The following is a 14290-nucleotide window of genomic DNA, read 5'->3' as shown; positions in this document are numbered from 1 at the left end:
CCCTACTCTCTATCCTACCTACTCTCTCTCCAATCCTCTCCCTCTCTCTCTCACTCTCCCTCTCCCACCACCTACTCTCTCTACCTCTCTCACCCCCTCTCCTCTCCCATCCTCGGCTCTTTAGATCTTTCTCACACACTCTTATCCCCCCTATCTCTCTCCCTCTCCCTCTCCTACCACCTAATTTATCTCCCCCATCCCCTACTCTCTCTCTTCTCTCCCATCCCCTACTTTTTATCTCTTACACACATTCTCATTCCCCCTCTCTCTCCCTCTCCCATTGCCTACTTTCTCTCCCCCATCATTGTACTATCTCTACCACCCCCTACTCTCTCTCACACTCACACTACTACTACCTACTATCTCTCACTCTCAAGTTCTCTCTCCCTCTCTACTCTCTCTCTCCCATCTTGTACAAGCTCTCTCTACCTCTCCCACTCTCTCTCCCACTGCCTACTTTCTCTCCCCCATCCCCTACTCTCTCTCTCATCTCCCATCCCCTAATCTCTCACACTCTCACACTCTCCCCCATCCCCTAATCTCTCTCTCCTCCCCCATCCCCTACTCTCTGGCACTCTCACTCTCTCCCATCCCCTACTCTATCTCTCTTACACATACACCCCCATCCCCCCTCTCTCTTTCCCTCTCCCACCACCTACTTTCTCTCCCCCATCGTCGTACTCTCTCTCTCTCTCTACCACCCCCTACTCTCACACTCTCACACTCTCTCCCATCCCCTTCTCTATCTCTCTTACAAACACACTCCCATCCCCCCTCTCTCTTTTCCTCTCCCACGACCTACTTTCTCTCCCCCATTGTTGTACTCTCTCTCTGCCACCCCCTACTTTCACACTCTCTCACATCCCCTACTCTCTCACTTTCACAGATACACACACTCTTATCCCCCCACTCTTCTTCTTCTCTCCCATCCCCTACTCTCTACATCTATCACACACACTCCCATCCCCCTATTTTTCTCCCTCTCCCTCTCCCTCTCCCTCTCCCAATCCCTCTCCTACCACCTACTATCTCTCTCTCTCAAGTTCTCTTTCTTCCTCTCTACTCTCTCTCTCTCTCTCTCCCATCACTTAATCTCACTCTCTCTCTCATCCCCTACTACTTTCTCTCAAACTCTCACACTCTCTCCCATCCTTTACTCTATCTCTCTTATAAATAAATACACATTCCCATTCCCCCCCTCTCTCTCATAGTCCTCGTCCCACTGCCTACTCTCTCCCATCCCCTACTCTATCTCTCTTAAATGCTTCCATTCCACCTCTCTCTCCCTCCCACTCGCTCTCCCACCACCTACTATCTCTCTCTCTCTCTCTCTCTCTCTCACTCTCTCTCCCTCTCTCTCCCATCCCTCCACCATTTCCTACTCTCTCTATCTCTCTCTCCCCTCTCTCATTCTTGACTCTCTCTCTTTCACACACACACACCCATCTCCCCTCTCTCCTCTTCCATCCCCTACTTTTTCTCTCACTTACTCTCCCTCTCCCACTGCCTACTCTCTCTCTCTCTCTCTCTCTCTCTCTCTCTCTCTCTCTCTCTCTCTCTCTTTGCTACCCTCTAGTCTCTCTTAAATTTTCAGACTCTCTCCTATCCCCTACTCTCTCTCTCTCTCTCTCTCTCTCTCTCTCTCTCTCTCTCTCTCTCTCTCTCTCTGACACACATTTCTATTCCCCCCTCTCTCCCCCTCTCCCACTCCCTCTCCCACTCCCTCTACCATCGCCTACTCTCTCTTCCATCCCCTACTCTCTCTTGAGCTACTTTGTCTTCCCCCTCTCCCATTCCATACTATCTCTCTTTCACACACATGCACTCCTATCCTCCTCTCTCTCAAGTTCGTCCTCTCCCACTCCATCTCCCATTGCCTACTCTCTCTCTACCCCATCCCCTACTCTTAATCTCTCTCTCCCAACCTATACTCTCTCTCACACTTCCTCTCTCTCTCTCTCTCATCCCCTACTTTAAATCTCTTTCCCCCATCCCGCACTATCTCTTTTCCACCCCTACTCTCTCTCACACTTCCTCTCTTTTCCACCCCTACTCTTTCTCACTTTCTCTCTATCTCTTTCATGCACACACATAGCCATTCCCCTATCCCCCCCCCCCCCATGTAGTTCTCTTTTGCAGCTTAGATCTTAATAGTGCATGCGCACTATAGCACGCGTGCGCTATTTAGAATCGAGGTTTAAATAGCGCGTGCGTGCTATAGGGTGCACGCGCTATTTAAACCTTAATTAAACCCAAGCCTAAGGCTTGGTTTTTCCTTGGAGATCCAACCCAAAGGTTTGGATTTGATGAATAGGCCTTAGATGTGTTTTCTAGCAAACATACAAAAAATGATTGTTTTTTCTTCTGTGCTCCCCTTCAAGATTTCTCATGGTTGGGTATCAATAAGATCAGGTTACATAGAATTATAGGTCTCTGTGTTAGCTATCTAACCATATAATTTATTTTTAATTTGAACTATTTCAAGCCATTCATCTATAATTTATTTTGAATGTATGTTCATTTTTTGTCAAAAACCACCATGTACTAATTGGGCTATAGATTTTAGCTCGTTCATCGAATTTTGTAATAACTTAATTTTTTAGAAACTAGACTCCATTCTAAACACTTTGAAATTTTCTTTTTTTTTGATTTTAGATTAGTTTTCAATTATTTCTAGGGGGAGCACACATATATTTCATGTTTTTGGGATGTGTCTAGTTAAAAAATTCATAAAAAAAAAATACACATTATAAAATTACCCAAAAAATTTGGGATAAAATACATAGTGTTAAGTAACTTTTGACCAAAGCAATTAAATAATTTCAAAAAAAAAGTTAAAATTTTAGGGGGGCCACACTTTGTACTGTGTTATGTTTTTTTGGAATAAATAGTACCAGTTTTTGTGGCCCCCTTTTTTGAGGACCTAATACTAAACCATTTTGAAAAAAAATTAGTAGTTTAGAAACAAGATTCGAAGGACTACGACTTTTGTTTTTGTCATATTTAAAATTTTTGAGTGTAACTATCTTCAAATTCTTGTTGAAATTCAAAATTTGCAGATTCTAGGAAAAAGGTGTCCACTTATACCCCCCTTTTGGCACCACAACTTTGTGCACTTACCCATTCTTCAAGATTTCTTTCCTTGTGACTATAATATTCATTTCAAAATAATAAAATTCATATAAAATTAGTTATTTTAATTTTGAATTGATTAATGAACTTCTCAATTGGTTCTTCCTATTGTTACTAGAGTTTTATTATTTGGTCTTCAATAGTTCAATGTGATCTCGATAGATATTTAATCAATTTTCATGAGATGCATAAATATTGTTTTCCAAGCATCTCAAAATAGTTGCATATTTTTTCATGGTTACCCTTGGTTTGATTTTTGTTCGAATTAGTGATAACTATTTATAATTAAATTGATGGAGTGACAAACTCAGAGCATGGGATATTTTGAGGCCTATCCTTCACAATTAAATCCACCACTTACACTCCACACCTTCTAGTTAAGAGGTTCCAATCATTTTTCAAAGCTTAAATTATCATATCATCAATGCAATCTTCAAGAGTAAGACTTTTAGAATTTATCTACACCTCCTAACTAAATTAATCAGACTTCTAGACTAGTATGTCTATATAATCAATCTATTAAAGAGATGGCAATGAAAATTTCAATTGTGGCAGTTTTAATTCCTCCCTTAGAGGTGTGCATCTTTTATTTTGCACCATATTTCCTTGGAATTGTTCTTGGTCATGGATGTGACCAAACAAATGCATCTCAGTGGAATCATAATAAATATAATAAGTAGACCTAGTCATGGATCACTAAAAATCTTTATTGGTAATGTTTTCGACTATGTTTGAATAATTTTGGAGTGGACAAAGGAAAAAAAATTCTTTAATTGGAAAAATAGATTTGGAATGGAGAAAAAGAGGAAGGTTATATCGAAATTGGAAAAATAAGAAAAATAGGTTTTAAGTTCTTGATATTTTCTAAAGAATTTTCAGACTTCAATATTTTATGATATCTTTTTTCTACCATAGACTATAGGTTGTTGATAATGATATTTTGAACTATGCTCCAAACTATACTACTTATTTCCTTAACCATGGAATTGACTCTCTCATTTCCTTCATCATCAAAAATATCACTTCTTTCTCCTTATTCCCATGGAGTAAATACTACTTTGGGATCTTTTGTCATTTATGAAGATTGCATCAAAACAATACAAATATTAAAAATATCTCCAACAAGTAATTATGAAGAATATTGTTGGAAGTAACCCCTATATTTCAAAAGTCTATAAGTAACTAGAATCAAAACAATAAAATCAAGTATATTACAAAGAATAATTGTCAAGTTTGAGTAATTTTTCTCAGTTGTATAGGTCAACCTTTGAAACCATTCAAACCATTGTTAAGCTATCCAAATAAATATTGATGACTACATAAATTCAACATTGTTCTTTCATTGACTTTTATACTTATGATGATCTAGTTGAGAGCATTTTCGTCATTGAATGTTTCAAGACTCTTGCATAATATAAATTTCTTTCATTTACTTCTAACTTTTTAAAGTGTATATCTAAAATGGGTCAAATTATGTACTTCTTGAATTTTGTTTTTAGTCAATTTTAAGGTTGCTAAGGCTTATGTTGATATATAATTAGTTTCTACTAACCACTCAATATCAACAACCAACAAAATACATTAAGATAGTCTGTTCACCATCCAAAATCTTTTTACTATCCATTATTGTTGTCCATCATTTCAAATAATGACTGCTTCATTTTAGTTTTGAACACATGTAACCATATTTTCTCATTCGGAAATAGAGTTGATTTTATTTTGCAACAACATAACTTGTAAATTTATTTCTATTTTATTTTCTTCCTTATCTTTTCCCATCAACATTGTGGTATTAGACTAGATTGAAGGAGACTATTGAAGATTTATTAAAGTAGAAGCTATCATATTTGAGAGGAATGCTCAAGATTACTAAGTCTAAGTAGTCATTTTTCTACTAATATGCAAAACAAATTTATTGAAGTGTTGTAACTAAATGGGAGATCATGAAATTGTTAAGGATTTGCATATATGAACCAAGGAGGTACTCAATATCAATTTCATTGAGTTAAATGGTTCTAAGAATTTTATTTTCTCTAAACATCTAGAGAAATGGTTTTTCCAATTTATGTGTTGGTAGTAATTGAATTAGAAGTAAATAATATATTTTGTGTAGGTGATTCCAAAGATTTTTTGAGGAGTGTAGCATAAATATAATTATAAATTATTTTGGCAAGGTGAATTAGTAAACATAAGTGGAAGTATGACCTCTAATGTATCTTGTGTTTAGCCTCAAATTTCCCTTCTCACTAGAAAATAATATGATTCTTGGGCAATTAGAGTGAAAACCTTATTTAGATCTCAAGGGTGTTAGTGAACAGATTGTCCTCCAAGAAAATGCATACAAATATAACCCTGAATGCCCAAATGAGAGGACAAAATAACACCAATAGTTGGATAGGTTATCATTGGGTTGATAACCTTCCTTTGAATTTTATTGAGTACAGCTCCCCGTGTGAAATGCTCAATGAATTAAATGTAAATGCTTTTACCAAAAAGCATAAAAGGACAATAGACATCTACCTATAAACACATAGTAGATGCAAAACCTAAAAGCCTAAAGAAAAGAAAAGTAAGGAGCAGTAGATGACACAAAGTTCATTCACTAAACATTGCATTACATAGTAAACATGAGAAAATGTCTTTCGTTCTCTTGAGAGAATTGAAAATCAAAGCTTTTAAAGATATTTCAAAATAATAATGTAATAAGAAAACAACGATATTGAAATGTAATTTAGAGAAAACTGAAAATGACATAGTCCATAATCAGTGGAAGGAAAATACACCATAATTAAAGTTCTGATATACTTAACCCTCAGTCTCCCTTCCTTGACTGCAAAAGATCACAAAGTATCTTGTGCACATTACAACTAAACCACTATTTCAAGAAAGACAGAAACTCCTTTCACAATATTACATCAGCTATCAAAATCCTATCTCTATCTCAGACACACAATTTTGGAAAAGGAAAAATGGCCCCTACTCTACCTCTTACAGCCTCTCAAGAAAATAGAACAATCTTGCAAAATCCCCTCCCTAGCTGAAGCCCAAAGTCTACAGTCTGGAAGTCGAAAGAATGGAACCCCTGATTACTCTACTGTTCACTTATTTATTCCTCCTTATGTCAGTTTCTTAGTTGTTTCCAATAACTGACTCTTGAAAGATTTTCTACCACCCCTTTTCTATTTAGTCCGATGTCTTTCCATATACCTCTTTTCCCCTGATTCTTGCATATGTCCCTAATGTTTAATTGATCATTAAAAATCTATCATGATCTTCTTTAAATCATTACATTAAGCTTCTTTTATTTGGAATGAAAAGTTTCCTTTGGGTTTGCATTCCATTATGAAATAACCCTTACTTAAATAGGGGGCTCCACATGTCATTATTTACTGACATCATACTTTTCTTCTTATCACATCTCTTGGGTTTTTGTTTTTATTTGATCTTTGAGTAATATTACCAAACAGAGATAATATAATGTTTATTAAAGCATTATAATATCTTTTCTCTTCTCTAATTAGAATTTTTGTAGTTGCCACCTAATTTATGTAATACTCATTCGTAATGCACAGTAGCATCCCACATTTTAATTTTGTGGCCTTGGGTTTGTCTTCCTCAAAAAGTTTAGCTGGAATTGTATGGGATTTATCATGATCACCCTGAAGAGTATTATGGTCTCTTAATTCTGGTTCGAGATGTGAGTCTAGAACAAAATGCAGATTCCCATTATCAACTGTGAAGTTGTCAATGGCAAGCTAAAATGATGTAGTCCTGGTATCTTCTATTATTGGCCAGTAAGCCAAATCTTGGTGCCAATGAAATATGGTATCGGGCTTATTTTGTGGTTTGGAAAGTAGTTGATCATAGTTACACTGCATATTAGGTCCCAAGAGTTGCTTTGATATGGATGCTACTCCTCTTTCAATAACTCAAATCCTTTCGAATATTCCTATGGCGAAAAGTTGATGTTATGGGAGAAACCCGCAGGCAGAACTCACACTTTGGTGACAAAACATTGATCTTTCAAAGAAATGAAGACCACATGAGGTGGTTTATATCTGTGTGTGGATCCAAACTTTTATTGTGATGATTCAATAAATACCTCTCAAACAAGATTTTGCTGAATGAGCGACACTCACATGGGATTGAACCATCAAATACTTGCTAGTATCGATATTTTCCAACAATATTTGATGTCGCCAATACTCTTCCCATATTTATTTGATTAACATGTGTCATGATAATGTCAGCTGTATCTTCATTATAAAAGCAGCTGAGATAGTGGGGGCAACACCCCTGTCTTATCAAACAAATGGATCCATCTATTTCTTTGATTTTCAATCCCACTTCCATCTCCATTTCCATCGAGAATGAACTTTCAGGTTTTCAATTTCCCTATGTGATATCAACTTGGATAATAGTTTAATATCATCATTATTTACTTGGACTGAGTATGTCTTCAACTCAGGTGCTATGGGAATACTGGTGCAACATGCATATGAGGCATTAAATTCAGGTATCCCCAACCAGTCAGCTGGCATGCGATAATAGTCAAACATTTTGGTGGCAACTTCTATATCCCCCCATGTGCTTGTGATAGAGGATAGGTGAAAAGGCTCCATGGTGAAGAGGTGCTTGTCAACAATCTATCAAACTACTCAAACTATGGACTTGAAGTGCAAAATAGAACTTTGAAACTATTGAGCCACCTAGACTATTGAACTTTTGAAATTCTGAAAGGAACCTCAAAATCCAAATTAGCTTCTGGCAATGGACTGAAAGTGGATCCTAAACCTTCCTAAGTCAGCCAGTCTGTACTTTGAAAAATCTTAAATGCTCAAGTTCCAAAGCTTCGCACTTATGAATGTTATACATTCTTAATTAATGAATCATCAATCCATACTATGAAATTGGGGTCTAAATGAACTCTTGAATGTGCATCTTAAACTGTGAACTTGTCAGACCTCTACTCTTGAACTGACTCATATCTTCAATCCCTGAGCTTTGGATCTTAGCATTGAACATGAGCATTTGAATCATTAAACTCTGAACCTTTGGGACATTATGAAATTTTCTTGTGTTGAACCTGCACTTCTAATAACTTTTCTTTGAACACTTCTACTATGAATCAATGGAGTTGACAATTTTGAGTCTGAGATTCTAAATCTGCATGTTGAACTGATTTGAACCATCAAACCACTTTGAACTATTTTGAACTAAAGTTTGAAATGGTTTAGAAACTCTACACTTGAAGTTTTAAAACCATGTTCATATTGGGTGCTAACAAAGGGATAACTAATATTATTGAGAAAGGTTTTGAAGAGCCAAGTGATGAATCTGATCTAAATGTTCAACATAAAAGAGATTTATAGAAAAATAGAGAAAAATATGGGAAAGCTATGATGATAATACAAACATGCATGGAAGAATTAATTTTTTAAAGAATTATAAATGTAATTTTAGCTAAAGCTTGGGAGGTTTTATAAAATACATATCAAGTTACATATAAGTTTAAGATTGTAAAATTGCAAGCACTTAAAAGAATCTTTGAAAATTTATAAATAAAAGAACCAGAATCAATAGATTACTTTTTAGCTAATGTTATGAATATTTTTAATCAAACTAGATTAAATAGTGAAGAATTATTTAATAAAAAAATTATAGAAAAGATCTCAAGGAGTTTTCCAAGAAAGTTTGATACTATTGTGGTTACAATTGAAGGAACACCGGATCTATCAATGTTGTCTTTAGATGATTTGTTTGGACCATTAATTGCACATGAATATAGGGTGAATAAGAATACTAACATAACTTTGGAGAATTATTTCAAGACATAGATGAATGTTGGAAAGGGAAGAGGAAGAGGAAGAAACAAATATCAAAGAGAAGAAAGAAATAGTCTAGATCCTAGAGGATGGAGAATTCAAAATTTAAGGGGACACAATAATAATCAGGCATCACAAAGGTATGAAAAGTGAATTTTTCAGTGTTATTATTGCAAGAAGTTTGGGCATTTTGTAAATGAAGGTAGAAATAAACAAGTAGATATAATGAAGCAAAATGCAATTTTTTCTAAGAGTAGTTTTAGGACATTTTCCATTACATGTCATGTAGCTCAAGAGAACTCAAGAGACGTATAGTTTGTAGATAGTGTAGTAATCATGTGAGAGTAAATGGAGACATTTTTGAAATCTTGGATACTTCATCCAAATCAAAAGTGAAATTGGACAATGATAACATAGTATAATTCAAAGGAAAAGGTACAATTAATGTGGTGACAAATCTTGGTAAGAAATCTATTGTTGATGTGTATTTTGTACTTGGTTTGAAGCATAATCTTATAAGTGTGGGAAACCTTACACAAAAAGGTTACAAAATTAGTTTTGAGAATAATATGTGCACTATTTTTTACATTTATCCTAGTAACATGGTGATTGCAAGGCTTGCAATGAAAGATAATAGAATGTTTAAACTTCACATGAAAAGCAGTGATGGAGGAGATTGAAGCAAGTTTTAAGGAAACATGTCAAGATCAAGCACATGGAAATGACATTTGAGGTATGGCCATCTAAATTTAAAGGGATTATGTTTGTTGAAAAGAAACAAAAAATATGGTAAGAGGTTTATCCCCCATTAAAGGACCATTAAGTTCACACGAAAGTTATATTTTTGCAAAGCAACATAGAGAAATTTTTCCAAAAGTGATGTCATATAGAGCTTGTGTACCTTTATAAATCTTATATACATACTTGTGTGGTCCAATGAAAATACCATCATTAGGGGAAGAATTTAGTTTCTAACATTCATTGATGATTATAGTAGGAAAATATTGGTTTACTATTGGTAATTTGGATAGGTTGGTCAACATGATGTTTTCATTCATGGAAACATATAAGTCACATGAAGTGAGAGGATGATAAGGATGAAGAATTGGGTTACATACTTAGAAAGTTGTCTAAGTGTTGCACAGTTCATTATCAAAATAGTTAGAGTTTTGATCAGAGGGTAAGTTCACCAAGATGGTGTGCAAAAGGGGGGAGGGGTATAAGTGAAGAGTTTTTTTTTGAAATTGGGTAAACCTGATCTTGGAAGACCCATTTAAGGGTCATACACTCAAAATGAGAAAATGTGTAAAAAATAAATAAATTTAGTACTCTAAATCAAGTTTCTAAACTACTAAGCTTTTTGAGAAATGGATAAGGTTTAGAGGGTCAAACCCCATGCACACAAAAAACTATTCCTATTTTTACTGAAAAATACAACATAGATGTTTCTATGCACTCAACAAAGCATATAGTTATATTTAGTATTTTGAAAATCCTTTGGTAGGATTATAGGTAAGAGTGAGATCTAGAAGTTGTTTATTTTTTCATATTTTTTTGACAATTAGTTTTTCTATGATTTTTTGAAGTGATTCCACCCTGAAATTGTGGTACGTGTTTATGCATTGGGCATAACTTCAAAATAGTCTTAAATAAACACTTTAAAAAAAAAATTGTATAGAATCAAGCATAAAACAATAATACATAATTTATTTTCTATTTGATTAAGTAAGTCAAAAGTTATTAAAAAAATGGTAGACATATGTCTAAGAGGATTTTCAAGACACTGCTATAGAAGAATCAATTTCACAATACTAATATTGTCCAAAAATGAAATAAAATATATGGTTAGGAAGGTAACAAAATGTGTGAGATTATGGTGGTAATTGTAGGGATACCCACTACATCATTTGCAAACTTGATGAAGTCAAAGATGATAATTGATCTTAGAAGTTGAAAAATGTCTAAACCAACAAAAAGTAGAGGGAAAAAATCAACCCGAGCCTTTGGTTAGTTAAACATGCCTATTACCAAGCCTAAACATGATTGCACCATTCTTGATATGACTAAACTATCATACTAGACATAACACAATCATGTTATGTCTAATATGACTTTAATAGACATAGCACAATTGTGTTATGTCTATGTAAAAGTATAGTCAATTTTTCAAAGGCTTAAAAAGTCTAATTAGGCCCAATAAAAGATGAAACTACCTAAAAATGAATTAATTTCATCAAATATATGATTGGAGGGATGATGCATAGTGGATTTTATATAAAGAAAGAGTGTGGTGGAGGGAGGATACATAGTGGATTTTATACAAAGATTTAAATATCAATTCTATCAAGGAAAGTTTAACTTCTAGAACTTCGACTATGGGTCTTGGAATCATTCAACTTATTTTTCATCAAGATCATGACCCTTAGAGGGAAAACCTAATTGTAAATGCAATGATACAATTTAAGTTGAGGATATAGGAGAGAGATTCTTGTGGTTGAACTAGAAGATAAATCATCTTATGAAGAAATGATAGAGAATTCTTGTGAAGGATCTAAGGTACATTGATTCATTTTACTAAACTTTCTCTTTGACCTTTATCATGTAGGAAAATTTAGTGATGGGTTTTTGTGTGTATGTAAAGAATAGGAAGAAGGGTATGAAGTTAAGCCATGGATGCATCACCATGACAAATGAGGAAATCTTCAACAATATTCTTCCTGAATAGCCAAACAAATTATTGGAGCTCTTAGCAAGATTAAAAAAAAAATTGATGCTCAACATTGATAACCAATTTAGTTTTGATATTGAAACAATGAAACATGTTGATAAGTGCTCTAGTGAATGTAGGTGTCATCTTCATCAAAAAATTTCAATGACATAAGAGTAGTTGGAGGTTTCATCTTCATCACAAGTTTTTCATGATAGTCTAGTAGTTGTAGGTGCCATCTTAATCACAAGTTTTCTAAGAACTGTGCACTACAAACCTTATTTCACTACTTGAGCTAGTAGTACATGGTGTGTATTCATCATCATCATCATCTGATAGAAGCTCACATGCATATCACATGTTAAATGGTGAATGTTAACTATGTCTTCCTAGTCTCAACAATCTAATAAATCACTAGAGCTTGTCAATATGCCACCACCACTATATTTGGAGGGCATGGAAACACAAACATCTTATCATATGTGATGCACTTAATTCCATATGCTGCAATCATTTTTTCACTTGTAAACATGAGCTTGTTTCTATTATAATAAATATTTGTATAAGTATTTGGGTTTAAGTATGAAGTTATGACTCTACATGTTAATGGGGTATGTAGTATGGATTAAATACTATTATTTCTAAGAAATAAATATTTCTTTTGGATTTATCATGTAGATTTTGTACAACCATTGAATCCTAATTCAAAAAATTCTTTAGAATGGTAAGAGAAAGAACAAGAACAGACTGGCAGATATTGGTAGAGATATCAAGTCAATATAAAAATAACATTTTCAAATCAAGTAAGGTTTGATATGGTTTCTAACAACTAGAATTCTTTATTTTTTTTCATCCTTCCTATATCTTTTTATTAAATCATGTTAAATTGTGTTTTAGGGCACCTTCTTTTTTAGGGTATGCATAGAGCTTGTCATTGAACTCCAAATTTTTATTTTCATGTAGGTACTATAAAAGGACAAGGAGATCTAGTTGGAAGAAAGCTTCAAAACTAACATGACATCAATTGAGTTGAGATATGTAAGATTATTGTAGATCCAATGAGTTTATCTCCTCTATTAAAAAATATAAGCTCTTCCAAAGACCTATTGGCTCTAATATATCAAAATGGCTCATGAGGAGTCCTAGTGTGTTCAAAGAGACATTAGGACCCCTTAAGGTCCCATAAGATCTTTCTAAAAAAAATTTTGATTACATGTGCACTAAAAACCTTCTATCACTACTTGAGCTACTATTAGATGGTGAGTATTATTAATCATCATCATCATCATCATGTGATATAATAATCCATCTTCAACACAATATGATCACTAGATAGGTCTATATGCTACTTCTATAGTTGGATATTTTATTTCTTTCTTTAGGATGCTGGGAAATCCTTGGAATCCATATTGTAAGTATTGGAATCACAAGTAGTATAGCAAAAAAGGAGTTGAATGTTTCAACTATCATCTACTTTCATGGGCTTTCAATAGGAGAAGGTTTATTAGAAAAAGGTATGTATATGATTATCCTTTAATATCTTCCCTATCCATCATTCAAATTATCGACAGATAGAAGGCATCAAATAGTTAGTGTTATTTTGGAGTCTATATCTTGTGAAGCCAATAAAACCTTTGCAATTATGTACACTTTGAAAATAATAATTTAAGATGATAAGATGAGGCACATTACAGTGGTTGTACATTCCCAATTACATTAGGAAAAAGAGGATATTGTAGTAGTGCACACTCTGACCTTTTGTCACTACTTGAGCTACCAGTAGATGATGAGTATTCATCATCATTATCTAACATCTAGGCTCACATGCATATCATGTGTTAATTACAACCAAGGTGAATGTTAACTAGGTCTTCCTAGTCTCAACAATCTAAGGTATTGTGAGATCTTACCAATGTATGAGACTCTTGTAACTTGAAAAATATCACAAGGAGTACATAAAAAGGAGGTGCATGTTTCAACCATAATCTATTTGTACATTCTTTCAATAAGAGAAGGTATATTAAAAACATGTCTATATATGATTATCCTTGGATATCTTCCCTATCCATCATTCAAATTATCAGCACATATAAGGCATCAAATTGTTAGTGATTTTTTGGAGTCTATAGCTAGTTAAGTTGATAAAACCTTTGTAGTTATGGACACTTAGACAATAATAACTAAAGCTGATAAGAAAAAGCATATTATAGTGACTATACATTCTTTTTTATGTTGGGAAAAAGACATCAACATGATTTTGATACTGAAATATCATCCACACAACCAAAAGGAAAATATGTGCTTGGCAATTGAATTTTCTAGTAAGAATGCTATTCCCTTCAAAATAATTGGATAAAGAACAATGAGAAAAAAATTTAGGCCTTCATCTTATGAGGATGATGAGGGATGCTTTCCTTAAAATTCTTATTTTTTTAGGAGTTTTTGGTGCCAATGAAAACTGCCAAATGGCGTCATTCAAATTTGAAAATTTACTAGGTGATGAAGTTTTAAAATTGGAGATCTAAAACTATTCTTCTACGAGATCTAGATTTCAACTCTCTTGTAGGTCTAAAGGCTCAATCACATGCCTAAAGGATTGGCCAAGAGAAAATTGTGATTGTATATT

The sequence above is a fragment of the Cupressus sempervirens genome, chromosome 2 (genome assembly GCF_028749045.1).
Source record: "Cupressus sempervirens isolate cs-2001-9-10 chromosome 2, ASM2874904v1, whole genome shotgun sequence".
Taxonomy (NCBI): domain Eukaryota; kingdom Viridiplantae; phylum Streptophyta; class Pinopsida; order Cupressales; family Cupressaceae; genus Cupressus; species Cupressus sempervirens.
The sequence above is the reverse complement of the archived record's forward strand: the minus strand, read 5'-3'. Positions refer to the sequence as shown.